At 46.9% G+C, this 22,406-nt stretch overlaps 2 non-coding genes and 3 pseudogenes across 2 annotated transcripts; all 5 read left to right on the top strand.

Moving 5' to 3' along the window:
- The first annotated feature begins 13,104 nt into the window (after positions 1 to 13,104).
- On the top strand, positions 13,105 to 13,221 carry LOC147039892 (5S ribosomal RNA; annotated as a pseudogene).
- A 1,856-nt stretch (positions 13,222 to 15,077) lies between these two features.
- On the top strand, positions 15,078 to 15,196 carry LOC147039891 (5S ribosomal RNA). Its single transcript, XR_015063251.1, has one exon. It is a non-coding gene; the product is annotated as a 5S ribosomal RNA (ribosomal RNA).
- A 4,009-nt stretch (positions 15,197 to 19,205) lies between these two features.
- LOC147039890 (5S ribosomal RNA) lies at positions 19,206 to 19,314 on the top strand (annotated as a pseudogene).
- Positions 19,315 to 20,446: 1,132 nt separating this feature from the next.
- On the top strand, positions 20,447 to 20,563 carry LOC147039889 (5S ribosomal RNA; annotated as a pseudogene).
- A 1,147-nt stretch (positions 20,564 to 21,710) lies between these two features.
- Positions 21,711 to 21,829, top strand: LOC147039888 (5S ribosomal RNA). The gene has a single exon (XR_015063245.1). It is a non-coding gene; the product is annotated as a 5S ribosomal RNA (ribosomal RNA).
- The last annotated feature ends 577 nt before the right edge of the window (positions 21,830 to 22,406 follow it).

The raw sequence follows: 22,406 nt of genomic DNA, 5'->3' as shown, positions 1-22,406 counted from the left end.
GTCTGAACCAAGACGACGACGATGCAAATGTTTAACTTTATTGACTATTTTGCTTGCTGGCTTGTGCTTTGTGTGGACTATGTTGGCGTTTGAACATATGGTGCGGGATGGCAGAAGTGATGGAGCGAAAGGAGAACGAGTGAGGGTGTATCATTCCTGTAATGGAACGGTATGGTATGAAGCAGAGCAAGATGGTGGTAAGACGCTGACACAGACACAACTACTGCTAAATCTGAAGTATAAACAACCGATACAGGTGAACGCTTGGGTGACAAATTTCAACTGGACTCAACAATGGCTTGATTTGTTAGATAAATTGGACAATTATCAACCATGGTACCAGGACTGGCCCTTGGTACGCCCACAGGAACCAAGAAGGAGAAGAGAGGTGAAGTCAGAAAATGAGTGGGAGAAAAAAGGCTACCAGCCTTGGATAATAGGCTGGGCATACAATAATTCGGTGAGAGTAACAGTGGCCCCGAAAACAACTACCCAAGTAAATATACCAATAAAGGCACTGAGAGGGTTTCGGGAAGCGTGGTATACATCAGTGATGGCAGACATGTCGGTAGTAACTGGAGACATGTTCCCTGGTTATTGGTGGTATATGACAGGGCATGTGACAATGTGGGGATGGGATTCCTTGGTTACCACACAGGCGGGTGATTATTGGACACCGTCAAAGAATAATATTGCTAAGTATTTCCATAATAAGATTCTCCTAAGAAAAGAAGGGGAGATATTGAAATTGACAATTGCAATGGATGATAAGTCAATTGCGCCACCACACCAAGAAGTGTTAGTGTTAAATACATCATGTTGGGGGTTTAAGTTGTGGGCATATTCGTCTGGAAAAGATCCATATTTTCCAATTATCATTTGTGAGAATGGGACTATGACAAAAGGGGAAGCACCAGTGTTAAATAATTATACCCGTCAAACGGGTACCACGGCCAAAACAATCACGACGGTGGATGACTGGTTTATGATTCACACAGGTATTTCTATGGTCACTAATAATTGGCTCCTGATGGCTGAACAGGCCGCTAACAATACTAACGAAAATTGTTTGGTATGTTTAGGTGCGAGACCAGTTTTGAAAATCATGGCAGCAACTGCTGTATCCAAAACTTGTCTCTTTGGTTTCCTGTATAACAAGACTCTCCAAGGAGAGTGCAGCAAATTGGACTTGGCCTTTCCACTGACAGATATGGAAAAGAAAAAGCCAATTTTTGAAGCCCATGTTGCACAACAAAATTTCACCTGCCTAAAGTTAAATGGGACTGGCCCTGGGATTGGAAATATCCAGGAGTCATGGTGTAATGAAAATGTGTCTTTGCCAGCAGGAATCCCTCTCGCTCGTGCTGATGTTTGGCTGTGGTGTGGAGCAAAAGTGTTGTACGATAGGCTTCCCTCCAATGCCTCAGGTAAGTGCGCCCTAGTAACGCTGATCATGCCAATTAGTGTGACAGCATTAGACGTGTCCAGAATAAATTGGGAAGGCATTGGACGGTGGGGAAGAATCCCCTTCCTTGTGAGGAGGAAAAAGGACATGCAAGAATGGTTGAATGCAGGAGACCCCACGTACATAGATGCAATTGGAGTTCCGAGAGGGGTCCCTGATGAATACAAATTGGTGAATCAAGTGGCGGCAGGATGGGAGAGTATTTTCCTGCTCATTACAGTAAACAAAATGTGGACCGGATTAATTATGTCCACTACAATGTCCAACGATTGGCGAACTTCACCACCTCGGCACTCCGAACAGTGCATGAGCAATTAGCAGCCACGTCTCTTATGGCATTCCAAAATAGAATAGGTTTAGATATGGTGCTAGCGGAAAGAGGAGGAGTCTGTGGTATTTTTGGGGATCAGTGCTGTACTCTGATTCCCAACAATACGTCTCCTGACGGTCGGCTTACTAAGGCATTGGAGGGTCTGCGCACGCTAAGTAACAAAATGAAGGAGCACTCAGGTGTGGACACCAGTTGGTACTCTGACTGGTTAAACGTCTTTGGCAAATATAAAAGCTTGATTGCATCAGTACTGATTTCTATCGCTGTGTTTGCCGCTATTATGGTGTTATGCGGATGTTGCTGTATTCCATGTATCAGATCATTAACTGTTAAGACAATTGAACGCACGTTGGGGCCACTCCCTCCGGGTGGCCAGTACATGATGATCCCTCAGAAGGACCCCCAGGAGGCGGAGACAGCTGTGGCCCTCCGGGATGTGAGTATGTGAAGGTGGCCTCAGGGACCTGGGGCCATGGGAGGGTATGAAATTTTCTCCTGATTGTCTACTAGAATTAAATTGTTTACTGATTTTTAGCTTACGGCTAGTGATTTTTAGCTTGTGTTTAACAAGAAAACAAGGTATTCGAGTGATGACCTCAGTAGTCTGAGGTCATGAGAGGGAATGAAGGAACATAAGGGTTTGATCTTAAAGTAGTTCATTAGACATCTTGTGCATGAGAGTATGAAACTGTAAAGTGCTGAGTGTGTGACGGTGGGAACAAAACAAGATATGTGGTTGGTGCAAGGACGTCTGCGTTCCAGAACAAAAGATAACCCAGGAGCAGCAAAGAGGACAAGACCCACAGGGCCAGCTGGTAGATAACAACTGGTGACCCTGGAAGGAAAACTACAACCAGGAGGAGCGAGCAAGTTATTCGGCAGGAGAAGAAAGACCAATGAGAGCAAGCTAAAGTTAACTGCAGTTTACACATAGCCAATAAAATAATGACAGAATGCCTTTGTTGATGTTCTATTTGCATATTGTGTAGTATAACTAATGGCTGGGCAACTCGGATGTAGAGTACGTCTGCTGGTGGCAACAGAGGCGTACAGAGGTGTATTGAGAGGGACCCGAGACCCAGGTGATGTATTAGATTTGTGTGTTAGAAATAAATCCACTCGTGTGTGAAAATGCCGGCTTCCTGATACCTTTCTATTGCAGAACGAGCGCGCATATTGTTGGATGAGTGGCAGTTGGGTAAGGTCACAAATTGGAGTCAGATTAGTAACTCGAGTTCAGGTTAAATTAGAAATATATTCCAACAGTGTCCATATTATTTTTTCTGTCATTGCCATGGGGACTCCATCCACAATATTCAGCAGTGGTTGCGTCTTTTCTGCATAATGTGGGATCCATGCTCTGCAGTAATTGCAGAGCCCCAAAAATGACATCATTTTTTTTTTTTTATTCAGGTTTTGGTGCATCTGCAATGATTTGTTTTCAGTTTTTTTGTATCTGTCTTCCAGCAGCTGACAACGTGTGACCTAAATAGTTCACTTCCTGTTTGATCCATTGTAGTTTATTTTTGCTTACTTTATTCCCTGCTTTACAGAGATAGTGTAACAAAGCTAAGGAGTCTTCCTTGCAAGCAGCTTCAGTTTCAGAGGCTATCAAGAGATCATCTACATAAACTAGAAGTTGGCTTTTGTTTGAAATTTGAAAATCAGCCAAACATGCCATGATAGCTTGAGTGAAAATAGTTGGACTATCAGCAAATCCCTGCGGCAATCTGGTGTACGTATAACTTAGTCCTTTAAAGGTAAACGCAAACCAAAACTGTGAGTCTGGGTGGATTGGCACTGAGAAAAATGCATTGCTAAGATCAATCACCGTGAAAAACTTCTGGTATGGTTTCAAAGTGTTCAGAAGTGTGTGCGGGTCAGGCACATTAGGTGCTCGTTTGTATTGCCTCATTTACTGCTCGTAAATCTTGTATCATTCGCCAATCAATCTTGTTGGCCTTTTGGACTGGAAAAATAGGAGTGTTGCAAGGAATATCTGAGCACTTCCTAATGATCCCTCCTGACAAAAGATCATTTACGACAGGGGCTATCCCATTTATTGCCTCCTGGTTTAAAGGAGATTCTCTGATCCCGGTTAGATTTGGATGTTAAGTCCTGTAGCAAATGGTTCCTTTGATCAGTCAAACAAATGTTGATGAGCCAGGGAAGCGCATAAGCGCGTGCCCTTCTAAACACCCACACCACTTCCTCATAACTTCGTTAGTAATTAGCAACAACTTTTTCTTTGGGTTTTTTGTTTTTGTTTTCTTAGCATTTAACTTGCACAAAATCACTCTTTTGTCCAAGCTGCTCTACCAATTTCCCATAGTAGTCTCCAACAACTTCAACCATTCAACCAATACTTTCCTTTCATTCAGGAAATCATTCGTCCCTGCTCATTTGCATCTCACACACAGTCACCAAAGAGGAGTCTTTTCAACACATTGGTCCCAAGCTATCCAAGTCCTCCACACAACATTCATATACCATTCTCAGCACAATCCCTATCCTAATGTTTCCGATAGAACAATTCACCAGTCCAAAAAAAAAAAAAACTCAACACATAAAAAAAAAACACAGCTTGCGAATTAAACCAGTTTTCTGTCTACAAACAGATTTCTTTCTTTTCTTCTCTTATTTATTTATTTATTTATTTATTTTATTCTTCAAAATTGTTTCTGTTTTGCGGTGCAAATTGGATAGACCACAGTCTAACAAATTTCTTTTGTACACAGGTTTAGCCAATTTTATCAGTTTAACAAATATGCACACACGTGCACAGCTCTCGGTGCGAGGGGAGGGGACCTGGCAACAATGATTCGTCACAAGCTGGCCATTTCTTGCGGTCGATCATGAAGCTGGTCCCACCCACGCACGCGAGGACAGCACATTCTAATTTTTCTATTTATCTTTTAGAAACAAGTTGTATTACTTTACCACTTGATTTGCAAATTTTAACTTTAGTGTGCACACATAATTTGACCCCTTGTCATTTGCCGGGCATACAATCAGCATTGTCATAATTTCATTGTATGTACAGGGGTTCTAATAACCTAAAAAAAATGTTTTAAACCAAAAGTAGGAGCATGAGCGGTCAAAGGGGAGGAAGCCCGTTATGCTGAAAATTTGGCTTTTCCTCTGCCCCTCCCTCCACCCTTTGATTGGTCTCGTTTTGCATAACGACACACTCTTGCAAAGTGTCCTCGTCTCCCACAGTTCCAACAGTTGTCAGAATCTGGTGGGGGTTTTGAACCATATGGCGGCCTGCGACCTTGTTGGCCTTGACCTCTTCCTCTGCCCCATTGGGAACTTTGGAAGAAAACTGTTGCATCTTCATCTACATGATTATCATCATCATCTAGATGAAATACATCAGAACCTTTGCCTTTCTTGAACACTTTGTCAGCGTCTCTGGCCCACTACATGGTTGTTGTAACACAAGCAGTGTGTGCTTCCACCAAGTGTTTCCACACCCTGTTGACTAATTCAGGTGGGGAACCATTGAGGAGCGCATACTTTAGCTGTTGCTGATAAGCAAGTTTAATGGAGCAGTGTCTAACTCCACCACCAGTTCTGCCTCTGACTTCAGCTCCACGTCTGACTTCAGCACCACCTCCAGCTCTGCCTCTGACTTCAGCTCCGCATTTGACTCCAGCTCCTCACTAGCTCTGCTACTAACTCCAGCTCCTCCTCCAACTCCAGCTTCACACCATCTCTGCCTCCGATCCCGGCCCCACACCAGAGCTGCCTCTGACTTCAGCTGAAGGCAGTTCCGTTCCGCCTCCAACTCCAGCTCCACACCAGCTCCGTCTCCAACGCCTTTTCCATGATGACATATTTTTTTTGGTCCCACCGGGATTTGAACTCGGGCCGCTGGGGTGAGAGTCCAGAGCACTATCCACTATACCATGAAGACTTCACTAGTGTTGCAGGGAAGGAATGTACACTATATGTTTTAATGGAGCAGTCTCTGACTCCACCACCAGCTCTGCCTCTGACTTCAGCTCCACTTCTGACTTCAGCACCGCCTCCAGCTCTGCCTCTGACTTCAGCTCCGCCTCCAGCTCTGCCTCTGACTCCAGCTCTACACCATGTCTGCCTCTGACTTCAGCCCCACTTCCGCCTCCAGCTCCGCCTCCAGCTCCGCCTCCAGCTCCACACCAATCTCTGACTTCAGCTCCACCTCCGACCCTGACTTCAGCTCCGCCTCTGACTCCAGCTTCACATCAGCTCTTCCTCTGACTTCAGCTCCACCTCCGACTCCAGCTCCACACCAGTTTTGCATCTGACTTCAACTTCAGCTCCGCCTCTGACTACAGCTCCTCCTCCGACTCCAGCTCCACACCAGTTCCACCTCTGACTCCACCTCCACATCAGCTCTGCATCTGACTCCAATTTCAGCTCTGCCTCTGACTTCAGCTCCGCCTCCAGCTCTGCCACTGACTTCAGCCCCACTTCCGCCTCCAACTTTGCCTCCAGCTCCACACCTGCTCTGCCTCTGCCTTCAGCTCCGCCTCCAGCTCCACACCAGTTTCTGACTACAGCACCACCTCTGACTCCAGCTCCACACCAGCTCTGCCTCCAACTCCAGCCCCACACCAGCTTTGCATCTGACTCCAACTTCAGCTCCGCCTCTGACTTCAGCTCCACACCAGTTCTACATCTGACTCCAGCTCTACACCATCTCTGCCTCTGACTTCAGCCTCCAGCTCCGCCTCCAGCTCCACACCAGTTTCTGACTTCGGCCCTACCTCCGACCCTGACTTCAGCTCCGCCTCTGACTCCAGCTCCACACCAGTTCTGCATCTGACTTCAACTTCACCTCTGACTACAGCTCCTCCAACTCCAGCTCCAAACCATCTCTGTCACTGACTTCAGCTCCGCCTTCGATCCCGGCGTCATACCAAATCTGCCTCTGACTTCAGCTCCGCCTCCGACTTCAGCTCCGCCTCCAGCTCCAGCGCCACCTCTGACTTCCGTTCCGCCTCCGACTCCAGCTCCACACCAGCCCCGCCGCCAACGCCTGTTCCATGATGACATATTTTTTTTGGTCCCACCGGGATTTGAACCCGGGTCGCTGGGGTGAGAGTCCAGAGCACTATCCACTATACCATGAAGATTTCACTAGTGTTGCAGGGAAGGAATGTACACTATATGGTTTAATGGAACAGCCTCTGACTCCACTTCCACACCAGCTCTGCCTCTGACTTCAGCGCCGATACCGACTCCAGCTCCACACCAGTTCTGCCACTGACTTCAGCTCCATCTCTGACTCCAGCTGCTCACCAGCACTGCCCCTGACTTCAGCTCCACCTCAAACTCCAGCTCCACACCAGCTTTGCATCTGACTATAATTTCAGCTCCGTCTTTGACTTCAGGTTCACATCAATTTCGCTACCGACTTCAATTCCGATACCAGTGTCACACCAGCTCTGCCTCTGACTTCAGCTCCACCTCTGACTTCAGCGCCGGTACCAGCTTCATACCATTTCTGCCTCTGACTTCAGCTCCACACCTGCTCCACCTTTGACCACAGCACCGCGGTTAGTTCTGCCTCTGACTACGGTTCTACCTCCACACCAGTGTCTGACTTCTGCACCACCTCCGACTCCAGTTCCACACCAGATTTGCATCTGACTCCAAGTTCTCCTCCAACTCCTGCTCCACATTATCTTTGCTTCTGATACCAGCTTCACACCAGATCTGCCTCTGACTTCAGCTCCGCCTCCAGCTCCGCCTCTGAGTTCCGTTCCGCCCCCAACTCCAGCTCCACACTAGACTTCACTAGTGTTGCATCATTGAATGGGATGCCATTATGCACCCTAAATTATTTTTTAAATGTTAATGGAATGGACTTCTCATCACCTTCAAGAGCTAGAGATTTACCGTTTTTATTTCCCATCTTAACTTGGTATTTTTAGATTTTTCCAATTTTTTTTTTTCAATTTTTTGTTTTTCTTTTTTGAGGATCCTCAATGCAGGATTAAATTTACCCTTCAACAAAATTACTAGCCTGTGTATTACCGTTGGTTTTTGCTAGTACTGTTTTTTTTTCAATTTATCCTACCATTCACACTCTCAACCACACAACTTTCATGCAAACAGCTCGGAAAAACAGACCAAAAAAAAGAATCTACGCCCTTCTTCAATTAAGAAAAAGAAGCTCTGTCTTTTTTTTAACCTGTTCCTTCCACTGGGACTCCAACCCAAGCTGTTCTATGGCTCGGAAAAACGTACAAAGAAAAATCTACACCCTTCTTTGAATCACAAAAAAGAAGCTCTGTGTTCCTTAGCACGTTCCTTCCACTGGGACTCCAACCCAAGCCAGATCCTGCAGCTTGGAAGAACAGACAAAGAAGAATCTACGCACCTCTTCAATGAATGAAAAGGAAGCTCTGTTTTCCTTAGTCTGTTCCTTCCACTGGGACTTAAACCCAAGCCAGATCCTGCAGCTTGGAAGAACAGACAAAGAAGAATCTACGCACCTCTTCAATGAATGAAAAGGAAGCTCTGTTTTCCTTAGTCTGTTCCTTCCACTGGGACTTAAACCCAAGCTATATTCCGTGCACCTTCCACTCTTACGCGTTTCACAACAGCACAATCACACAATTTTAGGGCTTTAACTTACTTGTCCCCTGGTTCGTTGCACTGCCGGATCCCGTCAATCCACTGTAGTCCGACGAAGGCAGACCTAAGATGCTGGCCCAGCGAAGAATTTTCTTGCCAGGTCTTTTCTTTACCAGATCCTCCTAATGGACGCTGGCTTGTCGACAATGCAGCACGTCGTCCTCCGTCGATCAGCACTGGGTATGTTGGATCCGGGTCACGGCACCAAAATGTTAGAGATGTTCCGACTCTAACTTATTTTGCAAGAACCACGCGAGAGACAATATGCCCTTTGAACACTTGCAAGTGGAGAATTTGTTCGTTACTGTAGATACAGCAATGTCCGAACAAAGTCTGCCGTTGAAATCATGCAAGAGAGTATTTATTGAGAGAAGAAGGGTGGGGGTGAGAGTCAGCCAAGGTGGGGGTGACATTTGACATGTGTGGTGGTCACCTCAGCAAATGATTAACCACTTGGGAGGGTCCCAGTTTATCGCTCCACGAGGCCGTGGACATAAATCCTAGTGGAGCAAAACAAGGACGCCTCCACACCATCTGGAAAGCTTCAACAACTGAATGGTTAAACTTTTCAGAGTCACGGGAAGGTAAAAGGTTCAAACAAAGTTCATCATTCTAGTCTACATCCCAACATAATCATACGATCAAGATAGTTTATAAACCCTAACACTCTGCATCAATATTGTCTATAGGTGGGTGAAATTTGAATCTGGGACGTTTTCTGCTGGATGGTCCCATCAATTGTCATCAATGTCCACACAAAATCATAAAAATAGCACTACTAAAATTAATTCTGAAAAATCCAAAAAACAGGAGTCTAGGTGTTCCCCGTCCAGATTACTGGACCGCGGGACACCAACATCATCTCCAGCAATCCTGTCTGCCATGGGTTGTTTAATTTGGAATGCATTCTGAGACTCAAACCAGTACAAATTAGGAACGTGAGTTTTCCGCCAATCGGTCTGTTGCAACAACTGCTTGACCATTGAGCCCAATTGTCTGGCCTCGTGTCCTGGGGCAATAGCCGGCGAAATGTGTGGCACCCCTTTCTCTGTCATTTTGAACCATTGCATTTGTTCATATGTCAGTTCAGTTGCCGCTGCAACTCCCTATTTACGCACTCCTCTCATCTCACACACACACACACACACACACACACACACACACACACACACACACACACACACACACACACATTCCCCCCAATTTTATTCATTTAGGATATTTTAGCGGTCTAATCTCTCACAGGAGGAACTGCTACCACCGGATGTTTTGGGGAGGCCTCACTTCTCCCAGGATCTCAAAAAACCTGGCTATTTGAATACGCTCGTCAACGTACCCTTGTCCACCACGACGAAGCTAGGTCCCGGACCTATCCGTAATACGCATAAGTCCCTGACTTTACCGTACACGTCACACACATAAGTTCCAAACTTATTCACCGTATGTATCTTAACTTCTTGCACACTTTATTTGATCTGAACAACAGTCTCCTCTTAAATTTCCTCTTTCAATTTGCAGAATTTAGACTTATAGTAACAGGTATTCTGCTAACCTTATCAGTGATGAGCGCTCAGGGTTGAGGAGACGTTGTACCAGCTCAACGTTGTGCACTTAACCCAAACGGTTCGCCGACCGAGAGACAGCGTCCCAGACGCTGTCCGGTGTCCTGGATTCAGACCACGAGTTGCCAATTACCCTTCTCTTGACATTATGTCGGGGTCACCAAGAAATTGTTAGGATACGGATTTTTAGCTATTGATCTGACTTCAAATTGCAATCAACACTTAACACAAGTTTGGATGTCCCAATCCACACACTGGCGCACCTAACAATTTTGCGAGTTCATTCTGTCAAAGAGAAGACCAGTAGATCAATCAGACCAAATTTACCAATTGTTTATTCCTAACAAAGCACACTAATACAGGCCTGGGTCCAGGGTCCCTCACACTAAAACTCGTGCGTTTTTGTGACCACCAAAAGACGACACATTAACTTCAATCGTTCAAGCAATCTTTTACAACACCCATCACGTATGGCATTCGGAAACTTCAGCCCTAGTTTTAACTCCGACATTGAAACTATAACCCGAGTTTGAAACGTAAATTGTGTGGTGTCATCCATACCGTTGTAGTTCACGTTTCTTACCGCTAGAGGGGAGACTAGGTACAGTAAATAAAGAGCCTTTTACTTTGATACAGCAAAAAGCAGGTCGCAACGGCAAATTCGTGCTACCACACAAAAAGCTGTCAATAACGTTTCATGATAGCCATGTTTCCGTGAAACACCAAAAGTCTTGGAAGAAAGCCTTTTTCGGATCTGGTTGTGACATGGATAGGAGACGTTCAGGGAATACCAGGTGCTAAAAGCCTTTTTTTTTCCCACGTCAATTGTGAAAGGAAACTTTTACAACAGCCATCAAGTTGCTTGGCACGGGTTTTCAGGGGCAATTGTGTCTATAAAATGCGAAACTCTGGAGACTCTGATGGCTTACGTCCATACTACCCTGAGAACACGCGATCTCGGAAGCTTAGCAAGGTCAGGCCTGGTTAGTACTTGGATGAGAGACCGCCTGGGAATACCAGGTGCTGTAAGCTTTTATTTTATTGTATTTTTTTCAATTCAATCGTTCAAGCAATCTTTTACAACACCCATCACGTATGGCATTCGGAAACTTCAGCCCTAGTTTTAACTCTGACATTGAAACTATAACCCGAGTTTGAAACGTAAATTGTGTGGTGTCATCCATAGCGTTGCAGTTCACGTTTCTTACCGCTAGAGGGGAGACTATGTACAGCAGTGGTTCCCAAAGTGGGCGGTACCGGTGGGAAGATCTGGGGGGGCGGTGAGGAAGAAGGGGGCGGTAGGGGGGCGGCAGTCTGAAGTCGAAGTCAGAAGTTCGAGTGGTAGATTTGAGGACATTTTATTGCTTGAAACTGCTGTGAACTCAAAGCAGCAGTCAAATGTCTTGAAAAGGGGAAAAACACTTCCAATGTAGTGTTTCTCCCCTTTTCAAGACATTTACTTTGATACGGCAAAATGCAGGTCGCAACGGCAAATCCGTGCTACCACACAAAAAGCTGTCAATAACGTTTCATGATAGCCATGTTTCCGTGAAACACCAAAAGTCTTGGAAGAAAGCCTTTTTCTTACCTGGTTGTTACATGGATGGGAGACGTTCAGGGAATACCAGTGCTGAAAGCCTTTTTTTTCCCACGTCAATTGTGAAAGGAAACTTTTACAACAGGCATCAAGTACCATCGTTGCTTGGCACGGGTTTTCAGGGCCGATTGTGTCTATAAAATGTAAAACTCTGGAGCCTCTGATGGCTTGCGGCCATACTACCCTGAGAACGCCTGATCTCGTCCGATTTCGGAAGCTTAGCAAGGTCGGGCCCGGTTAGTACTTGCATGTACTACCACTAGAGGCGAGACTATGTACAGTAAATAAAGAGCCTGGCTCCCTGTGAACTCAAAGCAGCAGTCTTTATTTGTAAAATAACCCAACATTACATACACATTGCCCTTCCATGTAGTGTTTTTACCCTTTTCATGACATTTACTTTGATACAGCAAAATGCAGGTCGCAACGGCAAATTCGTGCTATCACACAAAAAGCTGTCAATAACGTTTCATGATAGCCATGTTCCCGTGAAACACCAAAAGTCTTGGAAGAAAGCCTTTTTCGGACCTGGTTGTTACATGGATGGGAGATGTTCAGGGAATACCAGTGCTGAAAGCCTTTTTTTTCCCCACGTCAATTGTGAAAGGAAACTTTTACAACAGCCATCAAGTTGCTTGGCACCGGTTTTCAGGGGCATTTGTTTCTATAAAATGCAAAACTTTGGAAACTTTGTCGGATTACGGCCATACTACCCTGAAAACGCCTGATCTCGGAAACTTAGCACGGTCGGGCCTGGTTAGTACTCGGATGACAGACCGCCTGGGAATACCAGGTGCTGTAAGCTAATATTTATTTATTTATGTATTTATTTTTTCAATTCAATCGTTCAAGCAATCTTTTGCAACACCCATCACGTATGGCATTCGGAAACTTCAGCCCTAGTTTTAACTCCGACATTGAAACTATAACCCGAGTTTGAAACGTAAATTGTGTGGTGTCATCCATAGCGTTGCAGTTCACGTTTCTTACCGCTAGAAGGTAGCGACTAGAGAAACCGACTGAAAATTACTGACCGCGGGGATCTACGACTTCTTCTTAGTGAGTTCCAGCCTGATGTTCAGAAGCTTGTCCCTGCACCAAGCACATCCATCCCATTAATAATAAGTGTGAGACAAAAATGTTACTGGTGGAGTGTTTAGGGGGGGGGGGGGGGCTAGGAACTCACTGGGGAGCCAAGGGGGCGCCAGCCTGCAAAACATGGATGGGAGATGTATAGGGAATACCAGGTGCTGAAAGCCTTTTTTTTCCCACATCAATTGTGAAAGGAAACTTTTACAACAGCCATCATGGGGGGGGGCTAGGAACTCACTGGGGAGCCAAGGGGGCGCCAGCCTGCAAAACATGGATGGGAGATGTTCAGGGAATACCAGGTGCTGAAAGCCTTTTTTTTCCCACATCAATTGTGAAAGGAAACTTTTACAACAGCCATCAAGTTGCTAGGCACAGGTTTTCAGGGGCGATTGTTTATATAAAATGACAAACTTTGGTGACTTCGACGGCTTACGGCCATACTACCCTGAGAACGCCCGATTGTCCGATCTCGGAAGCTTAGCAAGGTCGGGCATGGTTAGTACTTGGATGGAAGACCGCCCGGGAATACCAGGTGCTGTAAGCTTTTATTTTATTTTTTTCAATTCAATCGTTCAAGCAATCTTTTACAACACCCATCACATCACGTATGGCATTCGGAAACTTCAGCCCTAGTTTTAACTCCGACATTGAAACTGTAACCCGAGTTTGAAATGTAAATTGTGTGGTGTCATCCATACCGTTGTAGTTCACGATTCGTACCACTAGAGGGGAGACTATGTACAGTAAATAAAGAGCCTGGCTCCCTGTGAACTCAAAGCAGCAGTCAAATGTCTTGAAAAGGGGAAAAACACTTCCAATGTAGTGTTTTTCCCCTTTTCAAGACATTTACTTTGATACGGCAAAATGCAGGTCGCAACGGCAAATCCGTGCTACCACACAAAAAGCTGTCAATAACGTTTCATGATAGCCATGTTTCCGTGAAACACCAAAAGTCTTGGAAGAAAGCCTTTTTCTTACCTGGTTGTTACATGGATGGGAGACGTTCAGGGAATACCAGTGCTGAAAGCCTTTTTTTTCCCACGTCAATTGTGAAAGGAAACTTTTACAACATGCATCAAGTACCATCGTTGCTTGGCACGGGTTTTCAGGGCCGATTGTGTCTATAAAATGTAAAACTCTGGAGCCTCTGATGGCTTGCGGCCATACTACCCTGAGAACGCCTGATCTCGTCCGATTTCGGAAGCTTAGCAAGGTCGGGCCCGGTTAGTACTTGCATGTACTACCACTAGAGGCGAGACTATGTACAGTAAATAAAGAGCCTGGCTCCCTGTGAACTCAAAGCAGCAGTCTTTATTTGTAAAATAACCCAACATTACATACACATTGCCCTTCCATGTAGTGTTTTTACCCTTTTCATGACATTTACTTTGATACAGCAAAATGCAGGTCGCAACGGCAAATTCGTGCTATCACACAAAAAGCTGTCAATAACGTTTCATGATAGCCATGTTCACGTGAAACACCAAAAGTCTTGGAAGAAAGCCTTTTTCGGACCTGGTTGTTACATGGATGGGAGATGTTCAGGGAATACCAGTGCTGAAAGCCTTTTTTTTCCCACGTCAATTGTGAAAGGAAACATTTACAACAGCCATCAAGTTGCTTGGCACGGGTTTTCAGGGGCATTTGTTTCTATAAAATGCAAAACTTTGGAAACTTTGTCGGAATACGGCCATACTACCCTGAAAACGCCTGATCTCGGAAACTTAGCACGGTCGGGCCTGGTTAGGACTCGGATGACAGACCGCCTGGGAATACCAGGTGCTGTAAGCTAATATTTATTTATTTATGTATTTATTTTTTCAATTCAATCGTTCAAGCAATCTTTTGCAACACCCATCACGTATGGCATTCGGAAACTTCAGCCCTAGTTTTAACTCCGACATTGAAACTATAACCCGAGTTTGAAACGTAAATTGTGTGGTGTCATCCATAGCGTTGCAGTTCACGTTTCTTACCGCTAGAGGGTAGACTATGTACAGTAAATAAACAGCCTGGCTTCCGGTGAACTTAAAGCAGCAGTCAAATGTCTTGAAATGGGAAAAAAACTTCCAATATAGTGTTTTTCCCTTTTTCAAGACATTTACTTTGATACGGCAAAATGCAGGTCGCAACGGCAAATTCGTGCTACCACACAAAAAGCTGTCAATAACTTTTCATGATAGCCATGTTTCCATGAAACACCAAAAGTCATGGAAGAAAGCCTTTTTCGGACCTGGTTGTGACATGGATGGGAGACGTTCAGGGAATACCAGGTGCTGAAAGCCTTTTTTTTCCACGTCAATTGTGAAAGGAAACTTTTACAACAGCCATCAAGTTGCTTGGCACGGGTTTTCAGGGGCGATTGTGTCTATAAAATGCAAAACTCTGGCTATTCTGACAGCTTACGGCCATACTACCCTGAGAATGCCCGATCTCGTCAGATCTCGGAAGCTTAGCAGGGTCGGGCCTGGTTAGTACTTAGATGGGAGTCCGCCTGGGAATACCAGGTGCTGTAAGCTTTTATTTATTTTCACCCTCCTTGAGTCGTCACCTTATCGTGGTGGAGGGATTTGCGTGCCCCTATGATCCTAGGAGCCATGTTGTCTGGGGCTTCATGCCCCTGGTAGGGTAACCATGGCAGAAGGGTCCTAGGTGAGTGGCCAGACAAAGCACGGCTCAGAAGACCCCTTATGATGAAAAAATCATGTGATGTCGTTTTCCCTCGCCCGGACGCGGGTCACCGGGGCACCTCTCTGGAGCCAGGCCTGGAGGTGGGGCTCGAAGGCGAGCGCCTGGTGGCCGGGCCTTCGCTCATGGGGTCCGGTCGGGCATAGCCCGAAAAGAAAACATGGGTTCCCCTTCCAATGGGCTCACCACCTATAGGACGGGCCAAAGGGGTCGGGTGCATAGTGAGCTGGGCGGCGGCCAAAGGCGGGGACCTTGGCGGTCCGATCCCCGGCTGCAGAGGCTGGCTCTAGGGACATGGAATGTCACCTCTCTGGCTGGAAAGGAGCCCAAGCTGGTGTGTGAGGCAGAAAGGTTCCGACTAGACATAGTCGGACTTGCCTCCACACATAGTTTGGGCTCTGGTACAAGCCCTCTCGAGAGGGGCTGGACTCTCTTCCACTCTGGAGTTGCCCACGGTGAGATGCGTCGAGCAGCTGTCGGCATACTTATTGCCCCCCGGCTGGGCGCCTGCACATTGGGGTTCACCCCGGTGAGCGAGAGGGTAGCCTCCCTCCGCCTTCGGGTGGGGGGACGGGTCCTGTTGTTTGTGTCTATGCACCGAACGGCAGCTCAAAGTACCCACCCTTCTTAGAGTCCCTGGAGGAAGTGCTGGAGAGCGCTCCTTCTGGGGACTCCATCGTTCTACTGGGTGACTTCAATGCTCACGTGGGCAATGACAGTGAGACTTGGAAGGGCATGATTGGGAGGAACGGCCCCCCCGATCTGAACCAGAGCGGTGTTCTATTATTGGACTTTTGTGCTCGACACGGATTTTCTATAATGAACACCATGTTCAGGCATAAGGGTGTCCATGTGTGCACTTGGCACCAGGACACCCTAGGCCGCAGTTCGTTGATCGACCTTGTAGTCGTGTCATCGGATTTGCGGCCGCATGTTTTGGACACTCGGGTGAAGAGAGGGGCGGAGCTGTCAACTGATCACCACCTGGTGGTGGGTTGGCTCCGATGGCAGGGGAAGATGCCGGTCCGACCTGGCAGACCCAAACGCTCTGTGAGGGTCTGCTGGGAACGTCTGGCAGAATCCCCTGTCAGGAAGAGCTTCAACTCCCACCTCCGGCAGAGCTTTTCCCACGGGGAGGCGGGGGACATTGAGTCCGAGTGGACCTTGTTCCGCGCCTCCATTGTTGAGGCAGCCGACCGGAGCTGTGGCCGTTAAGGTTGTTGGTGCCTGTTGTGGCGGCAATCCCCGAACCCGCTGGTGGACACCGGCGATAAGGGATGCCGTCAAGCTGAAGAAGGAGTCCTATAGGGCCTTTTGGCCTGCGGGACTCTGGAGACAGCTGACAGGTACCGGATGGCCAAGCGGAACGCGGCTTCGGCGGTTGCTGAGGCAAAAACTCGGGCGTGTGAGGAGTTTGGCGAGACCATGGAGAATGACTTCCGGACGGCTTCGAGGAAATTCTGGTCCACCATCCGGCGTCTCAGGAGGGGCAAGCAGTGCACGGTCAACACTGTTTACAGTGGAGATGGTGTGCTGCTGACCTCGACTCGGGATGTCGTGAGTCGGTGACGAAGACCTCCTCAATTCGACCGACACGCCTTCCATTGTGGAAGCAGGGCCTGAGGACTCTGAGGCGGACTCTCCAATCTCGGAGGTCGAAGTCACTGAGGTAGTTAAAAAACTCCTTGGTGGCAAGGCCCCGGGGGTGGATGAGATCCGCCCGGAGTTCTTAAAGGCTCTGGATGTTGTGGGGCTGTCATGGCTGACACGCCTCTACAGCATTGCGTGGACATCGGGGACGGTGCCTCTGGATTGGCAGACTGGGGTGGTGGTTCCCCTCTTTAAGAAGGGGGACCGGAGGGTGTGTTCCAATTACAGGGGAATCACACTCCTCAGCCTCCCTGGTAAGGTCTATTCAGGGGTGCTGGAGAGGAGGATCCGTCGGGAGGTCGAATCTCGGATTCAGGAGGAGCAGTGTGGCTTTCGTCCTGGCCGTGGAACAGTGGACCAGCTCTACACCCTCGGCAGGATCCTCGAGGGTGCATGGGAGTTCGCCCAACCAGTCCACATGTGTTTTGTGGACTTGGAGAAGGCGTTCGACCGTGTCCCTCGGGAGGTTCTCTGGAGGGTGCTTCGGGAGTACGGGGTGCCGAGCCAACTGATAAGGGCGGTTCGGTCCCTGTATCACCGATGCCAGAGTTTGGTCCACATTTCCGACAGTAAGTCGGATTCGTTCCCAGTGAGGGTTGGACTCCGCCAAGGCTGCGCTTTGTCACCGATTCTGTTCATAATTTTTATGGACAGAATTTCTAGGCGCAGCCGAGGCGTTGAGGGCGTCCGGTTTGGGGACCTCAGCATTGCGTCACTGCTTTTTGCAGATGACGTGGTGCTGTTGGCTTCTTCAGTCCGTGATCTCCAGCTCTCACTGGAGCGGTTCGCAGCCGAGTGTGAAGCGGTCGGGATGAGGGTCAGCACCTCCAAATCCGAGTCCATGGTCGGTCGGGATGAGGGTCAGCACCTCCAAATCCAAGTCCATGGTCCTCGGTCGGAAAAGGGTGGAATGCCCTCTCCGGATCGGGGATGAGAGCCTGCCCCAAGTGGAGGAGTTCAAGTATCTTGGGGTCTTGTTCACGAGTGAGGGCAGGATGGAGCGCGAGATCGACAGGCGGATCGGTGCAGCGTCGGCAGTAATGCGGACTCTGTACCGGTCCGTCGTGGTGAAGAGAGAGCTGAGCCAAATGGCAAAGCTCTCGATTTACCGGTCGAGCTACGCTCCTACCATCACCTATGGCCACGAGCTATGGGTCGTGACCGAAAGAACAAGATCCAGGATACAAGCGGCTGAAATGAGTTTCCTCCGCAGGGTGTCCGGGCTCTCCCTTAGAGATAGGGTGAGAAGCTCAGTCATCCGGGAGAAACTCGGAGTAGAGCCGCTGCTCCTCCACGTTGAGAGGAGCCAGTTGAGGTGGCTCGGGCATCTCATTAGGATGCCTCCTGAACGCCTCCCTGGGGAGGTGTTCCGGGCATGTCCCACCGGTAGGAGACCCCGGGGACGACCCAGGACGCGCTAGAGAGACTACGTCCCTCGGCTGGCCTGGGAACGCCTTGGAATCCCCCGGGATGAGCTGGAGGAAGTGGCTGGGGAGAGGGAGGTCTAGGAGTCCCTCCTAAAGCTGCTGCCCCCGCGACCCGACCCCGGATAAGCGGAAGAAGATGAAGGTGAAGGTGAAGATTTATTTATTTTCAATTCAATCGTTCAAGCAATTTTTTTACAACACCCATCACGTATGGCATTCGGAAACTTCAGCCCTAGTTTTAACTCCGACATTGAAACTATAACCCGAGTTTGAAACGTAAATTGTGTAGTGTCATACATACCGTTGTAGTTCACGTTTCTTACCGCTAGAGGGGAGACTATGTACAGTAAATAAAGAGCCTGGCTCCCTGTGAACTCAAAGCAGCAGTCTTTATTTGTAAAATAACCCAACATTACATACATATTGCGCTTCCATGTAGTGTTTTTATCCATTTCATGACATTTACTTTGATACAGCGAAATGCAGGTCGCAACGGCAAATTCGTGCTACCACACAAAAAGCTGTCAATAACGTTTCACGATAGCCATGTTTCCGTGAAACACCAAAAGTCTTGGAAGAAAGCCTTTTTCGGATCTGGTTGTGACATGGATAGGAGACGTTCAGGGAATACCAGGTGCTAAAAGCCTTTTTTTTTCCCACGTCAATTGTGAAAGGAAACTTTTACAACAGCCATCAAGTTGCTTGGCACGGGTTTTCAGGGGCAATTGTGTCTATAAAATGCAAAACTCTGGGAACTCTGATGGCTTACGGCCATACTACCCTGAGAACACGCAATCTCGGAAGCTTAGCAAGGTCAGGCCAGGTTAGTACTTGGATGGGAGACCGCCTGGGAATACCAGGTGCTGTAAGCTTTTATTTTATTGTATTTTTTTCAATTCAACCGTTCAAGCAATCTTTTACAACACCCATCACGTATGGCATTGGGAAACTTCAGCCCTAGTTTTAACTCCGACATTGAAACTATAACCCGAGTTTTAAACGTAAATTGTGTGGTGTCATCCATAGCGTTGCAGTTCACGTTTCTTACCGCTAGAGGGGAGACTATGTACAGCAGTGGTTCCCAAAGTGGGCGGTACCGGTGGGAAGATCTGGGGGGGCGGTGAGGAAGAAGGGGGCGGTAGGGGGGCGGCAGTCTGAAGTCGAAGTCAGAAGTTCGAGTGGTAGATTTGAGGACATTTTATTGCTTGAAATACCAGACTGGGTGATCAATCCATTCCTAAATGTCGTCGGTGAAGAAACCGGAGTGGCAGAGGAAGAACTGATTTCAATTCAAAATGACATTGAGCTAAGGCCAAAGTTCAAAAAGTCATATCAAGATTTTTGGTTCCAAAAAAAAATCTCTGACTGCTATCAAGTGCTGTGGAACAAGGTCAAGATGTACTTTATTGCCTTCCCAACATCATATTTAGTAGAACGGGGCTTCAGTGCAGTCGCCTTGCTTCTTTCCAAGCAAAGAAACCGACTGAAAATTACTGACCGCGGGGATCTACGACTTCTTCTTAGTGAGTTCCAGCCTGATGTTGAGAAGCTTGTGTCCCTGCACCAAGCACATCCATCCCATTAATATTAAGTGTGAGACAAAAATGTTACTGGTGGAGTGTTTAGGTCTTTACCATTCTATGTTGCTGAAACAGTTAAAACAGTTAAAAAATGAATTGGTTTGCTAAATTGGGTTTTATTTGTGAAATACACATCAGTGTTTAACCTCTTTTCAAATTGCAGCATACCAAATATCAAGAAAGAGGTGTTTGTTTCCATATGTGTCTGTGGGGGGACGGGGGGCTAGGAACTCACTGGGGAGCCAAGGGGGCGCCAGCCTGCAAAACATGGATGGGAGATGTTCAAGGAATACCAGGTGCTGAAAGCCTTTTTTTTCCCACATCAATTGTGAAAGAAAACTTTTACAACAGCCATCAAGTTGCTAGGCACAGGTTTTCAGGGGCGATTGTTTATATAAAATGCAAAACTTTGGTGACTTCGACGGCTTACGGCCATACTACCCTGAGAACGCCCGATTGTCCGATCTCGGAAGCTTAGCAAGGTCGGGCCTGGTTAGTACTTGGATGGAAGACCGCCCGGGAATACCAGGTGCTGTAAGCTTTTATTTTATTTTTTTCAATTCAATCGTTCAAGCAATCTTTTACAACACCCATCACGTATGGCATTCGGAAACTTCAGCCCTAGTTTTAACTCCGACATTGAAACTGTAACCCGAGTTTGAAATGTAAATTGTGTGGTGTCATCCATACCGTTGTAGTTCACGTTTCTTACCGCTAGAGGGGAGACTATGTACAGTAAATAAAGAGCCTGGCTCCCTTTGAACTCAAAGCAGCAGTCTTTATTTGTAAAATAACCCAACATTACATACACATTGCGCTTCCATGTAGTGTTTTTACCCTTTTCATGACATTTACTTTGATACGGCAAAATGCAGGTCGCAACGGCAAATCCGTGCTACCACACAAAAAGCTGTCAATAACGTTTCATGATAGCCATGTTTCCGTGAAACACCAAAAGTCTTGGAAGAAAGCCTTTTTCTTACCTGGTTGTTACATGGATGGGAGACGTTCAGGGAATACCAGTGCTGAAAGCCTTTTTTTTCCCACGTCAATTGTGAAAGGAAACTTTTACAACAGGCATCAAGTACCATCGTTGCTTGGCACGAGTTTTCAGGGCCGATTGTGTCTATAAAATGTAAAACTCTGGAGCCTCTGATGGCTTGCGGCCATACTACCCTGAGAAAGCCTGATCTCGTCCGATTTTGGAAGCTTAGCAAGGTCGGGCCCGGTTAGTACTTGCATGTACTACCACTAGAGGCGAGACTATGTACAGTAAATAAAGAGCCTGGCTCCCTGTGAACTCATAGCAGCAGTCTTTATTTGTAAAATAACCCAACATTACATACACATTGCCCTTCCATGTAGTGTTTTTACCCTTTTCATGACATTTACTTTGATACAGCAAAATGCAGGTCGCAACGGCAAATTCGTGCTACCACACAAAAAGCTGTCAATAACGTTTCATGATAGCCATGTTTCCGTGAAACACCAAAAGTCTTGGAAGAAAGCCTTTTTGGGACCTGGTTGTGACATGGATGGGAGACGTTCAGGGAATACCAGGTGCTGAAAGCCTTTTTTTTCCCACGTCAATTGTGAAAGGAAACTTTTACAACAGCCATCAAGTTGCTTGGCACCGGTTTTCATGGGCGATTGTGTCTATAAAATGCAAAACTCTGGGGATTCCTATGGCTTACGGCCATACTACCCTGAGAATGCCCGATCTCGTCCGATCTCGGAAGCTTAGCAGGGTCAGGCCTGCTTGGTACTTGGATGGGAGACCGCCTGGGAATACCAGGTGCTGTAAGCTTTTATTTGTTTATGCGTTTATGTATTTATGTATTTATGTATTTATTTATTTATTTATTTATTTTCAATTCAATCGTTCAAGCAGTTTTTTTACAACACCCATCACGTATGGCATTCGGAAACTTCAGCCCTAGTTTTAACTCCTACATTGAAATTATAACCCGAGTTGGAAACGTAAATTGTGTAGTGTCATCCATAGCATTGCAGTTCACGTTTCTTATTGCTAGAGGGGAGACTATGTACAGTGAATAAAGAGCCTGGCTCCCTGTGAACTCAAAGCAGCAGTCAAATGTCTTGAAAAGGGGAAAAACACTTCCAATGTAGTGTTTTTCCCCTTTTCAAGACATTTACTTTGATACGGCAAAATGCAGGTCGCAACGGCAGATCCGTCCTACCACACAAAAAGCTGTCAATGACGTTTCATGTTAGCCATGTTTCCGTGAAACACCAAAAGTCTTGGAAGAAAGCCTTTTTCTGACCTGGTTGTTACATGGATGGGAGACGTTCAGGGAATACCAGTGCTGAAAGCCTTTTTTTTCCCACGTCAATTGTGAAAGGAAACTTTTACAACAGGCATC

The sequence above is a fragment of the Syngnathus leptorhynchus genome, chromosome 21 (genome assembly GCF_054491065.1).
Source record: "Syngnathus leptorhynchus isolate UIUO chromosome 21, UIUO_Slep, whole genome shotgun sequence".
Lineage (NCBI taxonomy): Eukaryota > Metazoa > Chordata > Actinopteri > Syngnathiformes > Syngnathidae > Syngnathus > Syngnathus leptorhynchus.
Note: the sequence above shows the minus strand (reverse complement) of the source record. Positions and strands in the feature narration are given on the sequence as shown.